We start from the raw sequence: 12,883 nt of genomic DNA on the forward strand, positions 1-12,883 counted from the left end.
CGATGCATGAAATACAGTATTGCTCCATGTCCTTAGAGTGACTAAAGATCAATATATAGTTAACATGCAATTGAATGAGTGGTTTCAAATAATTTCAATCATTTTAAAACTTCAAAAGTTGTATAAAATGCAAGTAACATGGTAAAAGATAATGTGGCCATTACTTGTCAATGTTCACACAGAACTATACCTGACATATAATAATAATTATATTATATAATAAATAATATGATTCTTTATTTATAAAGTGCTGACATATGACATAGCGCTGTACATTGAGGGAATTTTGACTCAAACAACTTACATGATATAGAGGGTAAGGATGGTGCTGTTCATATGAGTTTACAATCTAAGAGGTGCAAGGGACACATGATACATTCAGTAGTGATATAACAATTGTAACTTCTGGTGGGATAGTGGGTGTAGCTATTGCAGGACAGCGGCATTAACAACCGCCAATAATAAAGTGGTCATCTGTGACTGGCGTTTCTCTACGGCTACTGGTGGTGCGATACGGACGGAACCAAGCAAGACAACGGAAGAAAGAGACACGAAACATGAACCAGTCATTGGAGAAATCTTACAACAGTCACCTGCTGTCACCTATAACCATACTTGCCAACATGGGCAAGATGATTCCCGGGAGGTCCGGGGTGCAGGTGGGTGTGTGGGGGTGGGGATCAAAGAATTGTGTCATTAGCCCCGTCCCCAAAATAGGCATCACGTCTGAATCAATAAAAGTACCATAACTAGGAATACACAATGACCACAGCCACGTCCTGCTCTATAACTAGGAATACACAATGACCACAGCCATTGACCAATGACCACAGTCACTGTATTACTCTATAACTAGGAATATAGAATGATCCTGAGGAGCATGTTTGTCAATAACCAGGAATATAGATTGACCACGGGCAAAGTTGTTCAATAATGGGAGAAAGTACAGAATGACTCTGGCCTCACTTGGTCAATAACCAGGAATATAAATGACCCTGAGCACATATTGGTAAAACCAGGAATATAGAATGACTCTGAGCTACATGTTGGTCAATAACCAGGAATATAGAATGACCCTGAGCTACATGTTGGTCAATAACCAGGAATATAGAATGACTATGGGCACATATTGGTAAAACCAGGAATATAGAATGACTCTGGGCACAAAAAGGTTGATAATGGGATGTTCAGAATAACCCCGGCCACATTTACCGAATAACCTGCAATACAGAATAACCCCTGCCACATATTGGTCAGTAACCAAAAATACAGAATGACCCCGGCCAATAATAAGGGATATGTAAAGGCTACAAATTAATCAATAGCGCACAGGTCAGCATAACAGTGGATACATAGACTAGAAGTGGGGAGAATGTAGGAACACTGACCACAGGCCACAACCAAACAGATGATGCAATTTTCCATCCACACTAAAGCATATTAATATAAATATGACTTTATTATAAAACAGAACAGCATTAATATTGTATAAGAAAGCATTTATTATTATATGTGACTCTACAATACACGATCATGGACACATATGTTCTCATATATAGATAGATACATACACACTTTTTTTCTGTCATACCCACAGAGATAGATAGATAGATATGAAATAGATAGAAAGATAGATATATAGATAGATAGATAGATAGATAGATAGATAGATAGATAGATAGATAGATATGAAATAGATAGATAGATAGATAGATAGATATATGAAATAGATAGATAGATAGCTAGATATGAAATAGAAAGATAGATAGATAGATAGATAGATAGATATGAAATAGATATAGATAGATAGCTAGATAGATATGAAATAGATTGATAGATAGATATAAAATAGATAGATAGATAGATAGATAGATAGATAGATAGATAAATAGATAGATATGAAATAGATAGAAATATAGATAGATAGATAGATAGAAAGATAGATAGATATGAAATAGAAAGATAGATAGATAGATATGAAATAGATAGATAGATAGATAGATAGATAGACAGATAGATAGATGATATAAAATAGATAGATAAATAGATAGATAGATAGATAGATAGATAGATAGATAGATAGATAGATAGATAGATAGATGCTATATGTATAGAAGAAAATGGTCAGAATTTAAATAGTAGGAATAGACACATAGAGACTGTAAATAAATATATATATCCTGGATGGATCTTACAGAAAGAAGAGGGGAAGACAAGCACTGGTCAGCCTGAGTTCCTATGTGTAAGTACATATATACATATATGTACGTGTGTATATAAGAAGAGAGACAGGATGAGGATAAGGCAGCGGGAAGAGACGGCTGCAGGGAAGGAGGGAGAGAGAGAGTGGGAAGATGGGGAGGTAAGAGGGGGGTAAAGAGAGAGAAGGAAGATACATTATAATAGGGAAAGAAGAGGGCTGGGTGTGGGGGAGAAAGCTGCTGGAGGAGAGGGGGTGTTAGAGAAACGTAGGGGGGTAAAGAAGACAGAGGAGGAGAACAGGGGGTTAAAATATAACAGAAGAGAGGGCTGGAGATCAACAAACCCAGAGTTAATAGAAAGACAGCACGGTTTCTGAAGACATACTAGGGGTGAGAGAGACAGCAGGATGTAAGGAGACATACAGGGGTGTCTCACCCTTGTCACCCCGAGAGAGCGCTCATTCTGCATTGTAAGAGACCGTCGTGTGATAAAAACTTCAACCTTATTCTGAAAACCCCTAAATATAGGAATTAAAGCAGCGACAGTTACCTAGCAACCGGCAGCACTGACACAACCAACCACACACAGACACACAATGACACACACACACACTGCCATGTATGGGCCTCCTGCTTCCTGCAGCACACACATACATAGTGTGTAATGTAGTGACACAAACATGCACGGTACATAACACAGTCACACAAACACACACACACAAGGCGTGACAATTATCAGGGGCTGACATCCGTGGGCCCCATAGTAAGAGTTTGTAAGGGTCCCCATGTAACACCCAAGGGTGAAATAAACACAAATACACATGGAGCATTTAGGAGGAGCCCCCTCCCCCTGGTACCTGCTGGGGGGCAGGTACACGCTGCACCTTGGTAGCCCTGACAGTGCCACAAATGTACCCAGTGGGTGATATAGTGACTTCTGACACAATACATGGCACACCATAACACTGGTTTACAATCTGCACAGTACACAGCACAAATAGTCTCACACAAACCTGCTAGATCATGATACGATAACAACTATCCCACAAACTGATACACTTCACGGGCAGCACGTGTGGACCTCTGACCTTCAGAAAGGCCGGACAATACCCTTTATCTCAGTAATAAGATGAGACAGTACACTTAACAAAAGAAAGAGACACGGCTTGCCCTTTGAATAGACCCCACATACCACTCACACCCCGCACTGACCGCAAAGCTCCCCTAGAGTGTTACCCACTTACCCAAAACACCCACATATGCCCCTTTGAACCCGACTTATTTATTTAATAAAAGCTGAAACTACGGGTGAAGCTTGCAGGGCTGCATAAAGCAGAGAAAAGGACTGAAGGACTGACGGGTCATAAACCAGGAAGGAGCAGGCATCACAGGTGAAAGGTGGGGTGGGCACTTGTGGACCATCGCTTAAACATACAAACAATGCAGAACTGCAATTGTATGACTTCATAGAGCATTATAAAGTCAATCACAGCACAGTATATAGTGATATGCATGCGATTTCTGTCGCGCTTTTTTAAAAAAAATTGCGTTCCTTGCCGAAACAGGCCCACAATGAGCACTACTGTGTGTAGGTGACAGGAGACTTTTAAAGGCGAGGAGACCTGGGAGCAGGGGAGGGTTGGCAATTTTTAGCCCGGGGTGGGGGGAAAGACTTGACTCAGCCGCCTAATTAGGAACATTTTAAAGGAAAAAAAAGGTAGGTAGCCCAGTGACCCAGCCCAAGTGTTGTAAGAACATTCTTGCAGTATTGCTCAGGGCTTTATGAATGAAAACTATTATTTTGAATTTTATTGTGTGCAATGTAGAGATTTGCAGAGAGTAGAGTTGGCGGAAGGATAGTTGTACTATGGATGCGGAGTTGGTGGGAGGATAGTTGTACTATGGATGCGGAGTTGGTGGGAGGATAGTTGTACTATGGATGCAATATTTATAGCAGATTGGTAAGGAATCAGGCTGTTCAATGAAAGACCATTTTGGTGAATGAGTCTAATATTTCTCTCAGTGACAAAATACCATTTTAGCAATCTATGTGAAAGTACCTATGGCTCTACAATTAAAGGACAACTAAACCCCAAAATTTAAATTTCCAGGTTTAAACCATGAAGGCAAAATACTGTGTACAGTATTACACTAACATTCCGCTACAGTATACTGTACCTCCCACTATGACCTCTGCACTCCATTAGACAGTTAAAGCCCCTCACACATCTTTAGGATAGTGTCCTGATAGCATCTCATACAGGTCAAAAAGCTGATGCCGCAGGCCTTTGATTCAAATGTGACATCACTGGCCCTGCCCCTATGCACGGTTCAACCAATATGAACAGAGCATTTCTGCACAGCAAGTCTGTCAAGCTGTCAATCACTCTGTTTCTGCTCTGTTAGAGAAGCACCTACCTCCTAGCTTGCTGCACAGCCGTGGCCATTACTTTTCATTAATACGTATGTACAAGACTGTGACGGAGGTTACCAATAGCTAATCCTCTCCCTTTAGGTATAGGACAGGCAACGCCCACAACTGAGAAATATAAATTGGCCCTACCGACCAGGGACAGGCTGTATCTCCTCTAGTGAGAACCCACCTGCATCGTTCTCATGCAGCAACTGTCCCCTTAGAAGGCATATAATGAACAGGGCTTTACTAGCGCTGCATGCAATTCATCATACTACCTGGAACTTCAGAAGCTCATCTATGGGACCAGTTGCCATACCAATGACTCTAGAAGTGGGAAAGTGAATGGTGTTACCAATTTCAAACAAGCCTTCCTGGTGCTGTGTTGTTTGTACTTAGTCCTCGTAACCCAAATTCTTGCCCTAAATCAGCCTTAAGTTTGTGGACTGGTACAGGTAACCAGGAACTGCAGCACACCAAATATTCAACTTTCTCGGTGCACAAAGGGGGCGCTATCTGACAACAATGTGTAATGGTTGATGGCACTCATGATGTTCTTACATAGTTCTTCTCCTAGGGATGTAATGTTCTGAATGAAGATGCATGTTTTATGTAAACCATGCCCTTCAGGGTAAAACAAGTCTGCCCAAAAAGTCTGTTTTCCATGTTTCTGTTCTTACAACATGGATTAATACTTTTTTTGAACTAGATTATGGATTTTTTCATGTATAATAAAAGTAATTTAACCTCATCCTGCACCTTAGGACATGGATGCTCTACAGTCCAGTGCCTTCAGAAGACAATACTGCTGTAGACGACTTGGAAGTTCACCATAAAAAAGTATCCCAAGGACAGGATGGAAACAAAAGAGATAACACGGCCTGTAGCGCCATCATCAGGGGCAAATGCAGGATTTGTAGAGAGGGGGTTTCCACACCACGCCACCAGTGGGTGTGATCAGCATGCATGGGGGCGTGGCTATAATATTAGACAGTGCTTGGCTGCTCTCCAACTCTTCCTATCCCTATAATATACATGGGCAATGCTACGTGCACTACTGTTAGGTGCATGCAGCTCTCCCTTTTCAAGCAGAGCCGTGTGAAGCGGGGACAGGGTCCAGCCACCTCAATTATACAGTGCCCCAGGCTTGGAGGGGGGTTTCAGGCACTAGGAAACCCCCTAACCCCCTCGGTTTGCCTATGATCATATGCGAGGATAAAGGAGAATGCATATTAACTCCTTTATTAATGGTACTTGATATCCACAAGATTGAATAAAATCTCCCCTGATATATCAAGTAGATGTTGTAGGGGCTATCCAGCAGAGGGCTGTTTTATACACATTTGGAGGCATCGTCATTCAGTGCCCCAAGCCGCCAGAACAAACTATTTGAATATATAGTCTCGGCAGCTACATGCCAAATTACAGTGGATTGGAAATAATCCTCTGTTCCAACCATACAATCAGTTCTCCGCAATGCTTCAAAATCTATTTTTTTTTTTATAACTTTATTTATAAAGTACCATCACACATTGTACCAGCAAGAATCAAAATAGACCAGAATAGGTGACATTGTATAGAAGTGGCAGGGACTGTGTGACAGCACGAGCCAATACACAGAAATACGTGTAGAAAACGAACTAAAAGAAAACAAGCAGAATACACATACACTTAGCTGGCCCGAAATGTGCAAAAGTAATAACACAATACCAGCGGCCAATGATCTTCTATTAAGGGAACCGAAATCAACATAGAACATCAAATATAACAAGTTATAAGAAGAGGGATGAAATATCCGTTGGTATCATGTGAACTGTATAAACTGTTGTATATAAACCAATCGTCCCAGATTTGGGAGAATTTATGAGATTTATTGTTCAAATTCAAAAAAAATTCCATTGATGCCAAGAACCAAATTTTAAATAGGAGGTGTTGTCTGAAAGGGGGGTCTGTTATTTTCCAATTCTTAGCCACCAGGCACTTGGCTGCATTAAGGCTTTGTATGGACAGCTTCTCTGCGTGCTTGTCAAGAGCCTCTAATGGAGAGCCCAGAAGAAAGGACCAGGGACATTAGAGATCTGAACCTGTGTAACCTGAGTAAGGCAGCCACGTCATCTCAAAAGTGAGCAATTTTTGGGCAGGACCACCAGAAATTAAGGAAATTCCCCCGTTCACCGCATCCCCGCCAACTAAAAAACAGATGTGGTTCCGTCTATCGTTTTCAGCCTTGTCAGGACCAGGTACCACCTAAAGTAGACTTTGTAAGTGTTTTCTAGCACAAGGGAGGAGATAGAGGTTTTCGAGATCCATTCCCTAATTGTTGACCAGGTATCTGCTTCAAAATCTTTTAATAAGGTGTCTTGGGCTTCGTATTTCAATATACACCTACTATTGTCAATGTGACTTTATGATTGCAAGAGATCCGCCCACTCTTCCATACCCTTTTCTGACCCCTTATTATCCTTTTTGCCTTTTTTATAGACCAAAAATGGAATGACAAAGTCAACTTCCTTAGATGGTACTGGTGTATGGCTTTGGGATGTGTCTAAATGTGGTATTTCCTCCATAGTTGTATGCTAACTGACAAGCTACAGTTTGCAAAATTCTAACTAATTTTGTCATATGCTGATCTCTAACTAAATAGAGTCTTTAAAAAAAGTATCCCAGCAGTTCTCAAGGTACAATGGTGTGTGACCTGTAGCCAGTCACAATTTGTGACACGTGAGACTGTCTACTTGTTGATCGAGAGTAAACTCTACCAGAGTTCAAAAGCAGACTCTATGTTTTCCAGTACACAAGGTCAGAAAAGAGACGGTATACCAAGCTTAAGATTAGACCTCCATGTGGATGGAGAGATGTCACTTAAGTAACTTATTGAAGGAAAACAGTATACTGTTCTGAAAAAGTGCTTTGTGAAGACCAGTGGTTGTTTGGAGCTACAAGATTCTGTCTTTGTGATATTGAAGAATGTCAATGGTAGTAAGAGGTAGAAAGCTGTTTTTGGCTCAACAGCATTTTCACCAAAGTTTAAAAATATTTCCTCCCTGCCACAAAAGAAAAGAGAGACATGGAAGTTTTGAGGAACATAGCCGATAAGGCTCCAAAAACTATTGAAGTCAGGCGTACTTTACTTTAAGATAACAAAACCTTGTAAAAAAAATAAAAATACGCAGTAATGAAGTTACTGAAGATCAAAGATCTACCTTCCTTTATACTAACAACGCTTTAGTCATAGCTGCAGAGCCACATGAGCAACAGGATCATGTCCACAAGTGTTTCTATGGTATAGAGCAGAATAATAACTTGAACCAGGAATTCTCACTTTTAACCCCTATGTAAGTCAACTTGTAAAGGATGTCAGCTTTGGGCAATCCATATTTAAGGTAAAATAATCAAAAGTAATCTGTCTGGCAGACCAGAGTTGGAAACTGCTCATATACACAACTATTCCTTCAGCAAAATATCAGAGTGAAAGCAGTCGGGGTCGTTGCCAACACCAACACGGTGGAAAGTTGTGTCTTCAAGAAGAACCCACAAACAACTTCTGTTGTACCCAATTAAAAAAATGCTTTGCTGGATAGAACCAACTTTATTCCAGAATATGCAAATATTCCAGGCAATTTACTAAACAGGTCAAAGATTCATCAGAGAGCATGGCAGCTGGTGGTCCTTCTTTTCAAGAACTATACAGAGAACTCAAGAGTTCAAAGAACAACACAAATGTTAAAACTTGTGGACCAGGAGAGCCTGGTTTGGTGACTTCTCACAAGTGTCCAAAAGCACTCCAATCAAAGTTCCTCTTCTGAAGCACCTGCTTTACTAAGGTCCAGTTCAGAATGCTCACTTACGAAGAGTATCTCAGACTGCATAGGGATTGTGATGAGTGGGATGGAAACCAAAGGCTCTTCCAACCTCTTATTGAGGCAATGACTGACCGGCCTATGATCCTTTTATATACAAATACAGTAGACAAGTTGGTTCAGAAATCATGTCTAGTGGGTTCTGTTCTGCTCTTTTGAGTATATAGAGATGAACTGAAGACGTGGATCTTAACCAAAATTCAGTGTGTGATTGCAGCAACATTAATTGAATGTATGACGTACAGCAACTTAATCATTTACAAAGTAATAAATGCAGTTAAATGATTTGTAAACCCTCAATTGGTCCCTGATATTGTCAGAGATCAGCTTCAGAACTTTGGAAAGCAGAAAGAGAATTTAGCAGTATAGACAAAAATACAAATCACAACCAATCAGATCTCTATGACACTAAACACTTCTTCTTCTCAATGTTCTACCACTGGTCTCTACTGTAGGCAGGGACCAGGATTAATACGGGGAGCACATACAGCCCCTTTAAGTAGCAGATGAGAATGACAGATGCAGAGGTTACATTAAATGTTCTGTTCTCAGTATATGTGATAGCACTAAATAAAGAATTTATAAAATTCAACTGTAGTTTTTAAAATAAATAAAACTGTGAAAACTTTCTATCAACAGTAACACGTATAACCTTTCCCATATGGCTTAACCAGTGGCTGGGCAGAAAAGATTGTACTAATGCTCTTGTTTCATCCAACACAATTTATTGCATGGTCACCATAGAATAACAAAAGAGTCTCAATTACATATTGCTCTTTAAAGATGTCTAACCAGAAATTGATTTTTGAGGTTTCGCTCAATGTCATCATTGAATGATATAGAAATGATATGAGGTCTTTGGACGAGAAACTGCTAAGACAAAGATGTTTCAAGGAGATGAGCAATCTAGCAGAGTCTGGCTGAAGAAGTTTGGATAAAGTCCCTGATTTGTACATACTGATAGACTGTAGATATTGGTAGATCACAGGATTCTCAATCTGCAAAAGTAGGAAATATTCCCCTTTTATTTAGTTAAGAAAACTGACACTCGTCGATGACCAAAGGGAGAATGCGTTGGAAGTGAAACTCAGGGGGAAGTTGTCCAAGTTATACCAGAGTGGTATGATAGGAAATGGTGAGACGGCCAGTGTGTAAATTTGAAGGCAACAAGTCCATATTGTAAGAGACAGGCTGATTAATTATAAAATTAGAGAACTAAGTTGACGAATTGCTCTGAAAACATTGGGGAGATTTAGAAATGGAGAGTAACACATCAGCCGCATATAAAGCTATACTACGTTCTTTGCAGCCAACATTAATGCTGGATATAGAGTTTTGTCAGATTCTGGCAGCTAAGGGTTCCAATATAAGGTGAGAGGGGAGAGTGGGCAACCTTGACGAGTGAGGGATCACCATTAACTAAAACTAAAGCTGATGGGTTTAGATAGAGAGCAGTAATAACAGATAGGAACTCTCCCTCCAGACCAATGACTCAAAGACTCACGAAGGGCCAGTCAATGTAATCAAAGGCTTTTTCGATGTCTTGGGCCATTATAAAGCCATATTAATTTGATGGACTAGATGGATTGTTCTCCGGGTGATATCCAGGGCTTGATACCCCAGGACAAATCCAACTTGGCCAAGGGGACCAATTTGGGAAGACTCACACAGAGTCTGTTAGATAGCATTTTAGCAAAGATCTTTAGGTAAACACTCTATAACTCCTATGGGCTGCTGGACCTCTGTCCTCTTTATGGATCACTGCGATCATAGCTTTTGTAGAGGCTGAACCAAAATATATTTTGTCCCAAATAGAATTAAATAAATCTGGAAGTCCGGAAGTGAGACTAATGCTGATTTTCCTGTAGTAGCGGGAGGGAAAACCGTCAAGGCCTAGAGCAGAGGCAGATTTCATTGAGTGGATGGTAGACAGGGTTTCTACCTAAGTTATTGGGGTATTAACAAATTTAACTGCATCAGGCAGCAATTTGGGGTTTTTGCAGGAAACTAGTTAGTCATTAATTTTGTTCTGTAGGTCCACAGGAAAGACCATAGATTCTGGTTGATCATAGAGATTGTTATCAAAGTATTAGAATTCCTTCAAAATTTTTGGGGTGTCATAAATGAGTTGACCCTGTAAGTTTCTTTCTGACTCATCATCATTATTTATTTATATAGCGCCACTAATTCCGCAGCGCTGTACAGAGAACTCATTCACATCAGTCCCTGCCCCATTGGAGCTTACAGTCTAAATTCCCTAATATAGACACACTCACACACAGACACAGACAGAGAGGGAGAGACTAGGGTCAATTTTGATAGCAGCCAATTAACCTACCAGTGTGTTTTTGGAGTGTGGGAGGAAACCAGAGCACCCAGGGGAAACCCACGCAAACACAGGGAGAACATACAAACTCCACACAGATAAGGCCATGTTCAGGAATTGAACTGATGACCCCAGTGCTGTGAGGCAGAAGTGCTAACCACTACGCCACTCGGCTTTAATGCTTTTTCACAGTCAACCAAAAATGTTATATTAGATGAACCTTCCAGCTGACATTTTCAGGACCCTCATAGTACGGAAGGAACCCAACCTGCCGGCAATGATTACAGTGTCTTCTACAGGTGGATATCTCGGAGACGTTTAATTGAAAACCACTCATTGTGCTGTGTTATTGCAAATATAAAGCAATGTGAGATCCAAATGTCCAATTCATCAGTGATTAGTCTCATGTTATTTCCTTTACACATTATCCAGTAAGTATCGGGGGCAGATGATCTGTAAATGGTCACTACAAAATCATGCAAAATTGCTCCTTGTACCAGAGGGAGTGGGTGATGTGAAGGATCTGTGACGAGCAGTTGTGTGTCACTATGACCTGCTCTGATGTAGGGATTATTCATCACCACCCACAGCCACATGAAGTAAATAATCTCACTGCCAAGTATAGACATTAACAACTAAACAACACAAAAACATAAACACATATATATGTATATATATATATACACACACATACATACATACATACACACACACACACACACACACACACAAGGGGTCTCTAATAAGAACGTGCTGTATTGAAATGTCCTTCAAGATGGCTTCTTCCAATGGAGCACATACAGCATAAAATTATCAATATAAGCCTCACAAAACTGGGAACTGCAATTTTAATAACCATTAGCGCCATGTTTAATACTTTTGTGTGATATATTTCTTGGTATTTTTGCCTTAAAAAAACCTTTTACTTAAAACATCTTTCACACGAGAATAATTCTGATAGACACTACCGAAAATTTATGTCAATTCATAAAAAAGACAACTACTCCCTGCCATATAATTTCTAGCCCATACTGCCATGACATTGCTAGACCTCTGGACCCAGGGAAAGGCACTAGTACCAGTCTAGGTGCCCACTTCTTGCAATGCCTTTGCTAACGTCTCTGGAGTCACCCAGCTGGAGCAAAGTCCTGCAGGCTGGTAACTAGCTCCTTTGGGGTAGGTATGAACTGTTACATTCATTCCCAACCATTTTGTCAAGGGAAACTGAACAATACGCACTTCTGAAAGTGCCCACACATTTATACTCAATGGGGTATATTTACTAAACTGCGGGTTTTGAAAAAGTGGAGATGTTGCCTATAGCAACCAATCAGATTCTAGCTATCATTTATTTAGCACATTCTACAAAATGACAGCTAGAATCCGATTGGTTGCTATAGGCAACATCTCCACTTTTTCAAAACCCGCAGTTTAGTAAATCTAGCCCAATGACATTATACAATTATCATTATGTGTATGGCTCACAGACGTTCATAAAGACGTCATCTCATCAAAAGGTCTGAATTATGATCTTGGAACTCGGAAAGTAGGATGATTTCGGTCGCACAGTACTTGAAAACAATTGTATTGCTATTTGTGGGATCAGATTGAGCATTAGGCGGCATAGTGTTCTGCCACCACCGACAGTCGGCATGTTTGCTGAGAAGTTGGGAGGTATATCCTCGCTCACCATGGCAAGTGGATGCCCTGCAAACCTGTCACGGCTGTTTAAGATATAAATAAAATATAAATGTAAAACTGGCCCGAAGAAGCAGACAGAGGTCTACGAAACGCGTTGTATCTGTAGTGGTGGAGAAGTATTGCCATTTGTCTTATTCTTTTATGTTTATTTTATATTTGTATACTTTAATTAAGAATCTGTTATATTTCTAACTTTTAAATATTTAAAACATTTAGATTTTAGACAATAAAATCAATTTCTATATCAAATTAAACTTGATATGTGTTTTTCTGAGAATATATTTCCTTTACAGAAGTGGAATCACACATCCCAACGGACATCGGTATATTAAATGTCCAAAGCCTTTTTATCTTTGGCACAGGTGAGAGCACTTAGACTGCA

General features: G+C 40.1%; 2 protein-coding genes across 10 annotated transcripts in view; one reads left to right on the forward strand and one right to left on the reverse strand.

Moving 5' to 3' along the window:
- LOC142101950 (uncharacterized) overlaps positions 1–12,883 on the forward strand; it is a 389,962-nt gene that overhangs the window by 310,181 nt on the left and 66,898 nt on the right. The window lies entirely within an intron of this gene.
- SYNGAP1 (synaptic Ras GTPase activating protein 1) overlaps positions 1–12,883 on the reverse strand; it is a 158,411-nt gene that overhangs the window by 132,984 nt on the left and 12,544 nt on the right. Inside the window, exon 1 of one of the 9 annotated variants that reach the window (XM_075186407.1) lies at positions 2,638–2,667. The exons of the other annotated variants lie outside the window; for them this stretch is intronic. The gene's annotated coding sequence lies outside the window, so the exon portion shown is untranslated. Of the gene's footprint in view, positions 1–2,637; positions 2,668–12,883 lie in introns of those variants that run through there. 9 annotated transcript variants of the gene reach the window in all.

This window comes from Mixophyes fleayi, chromosome 9 (assembly GCF_038048845.1).
Source record: "Mixophyes fleayi isolate aMixFle1 chromosome 9, aMixFle1.hap1, whole genome shotgun sequence".
Classification (NCBI taxonomy): Eukaryota; Metazoa; Chordata; class Amphibia; order Anura; family Limnodynastidae; genus Mixophyes; species Mixophyes fleayi.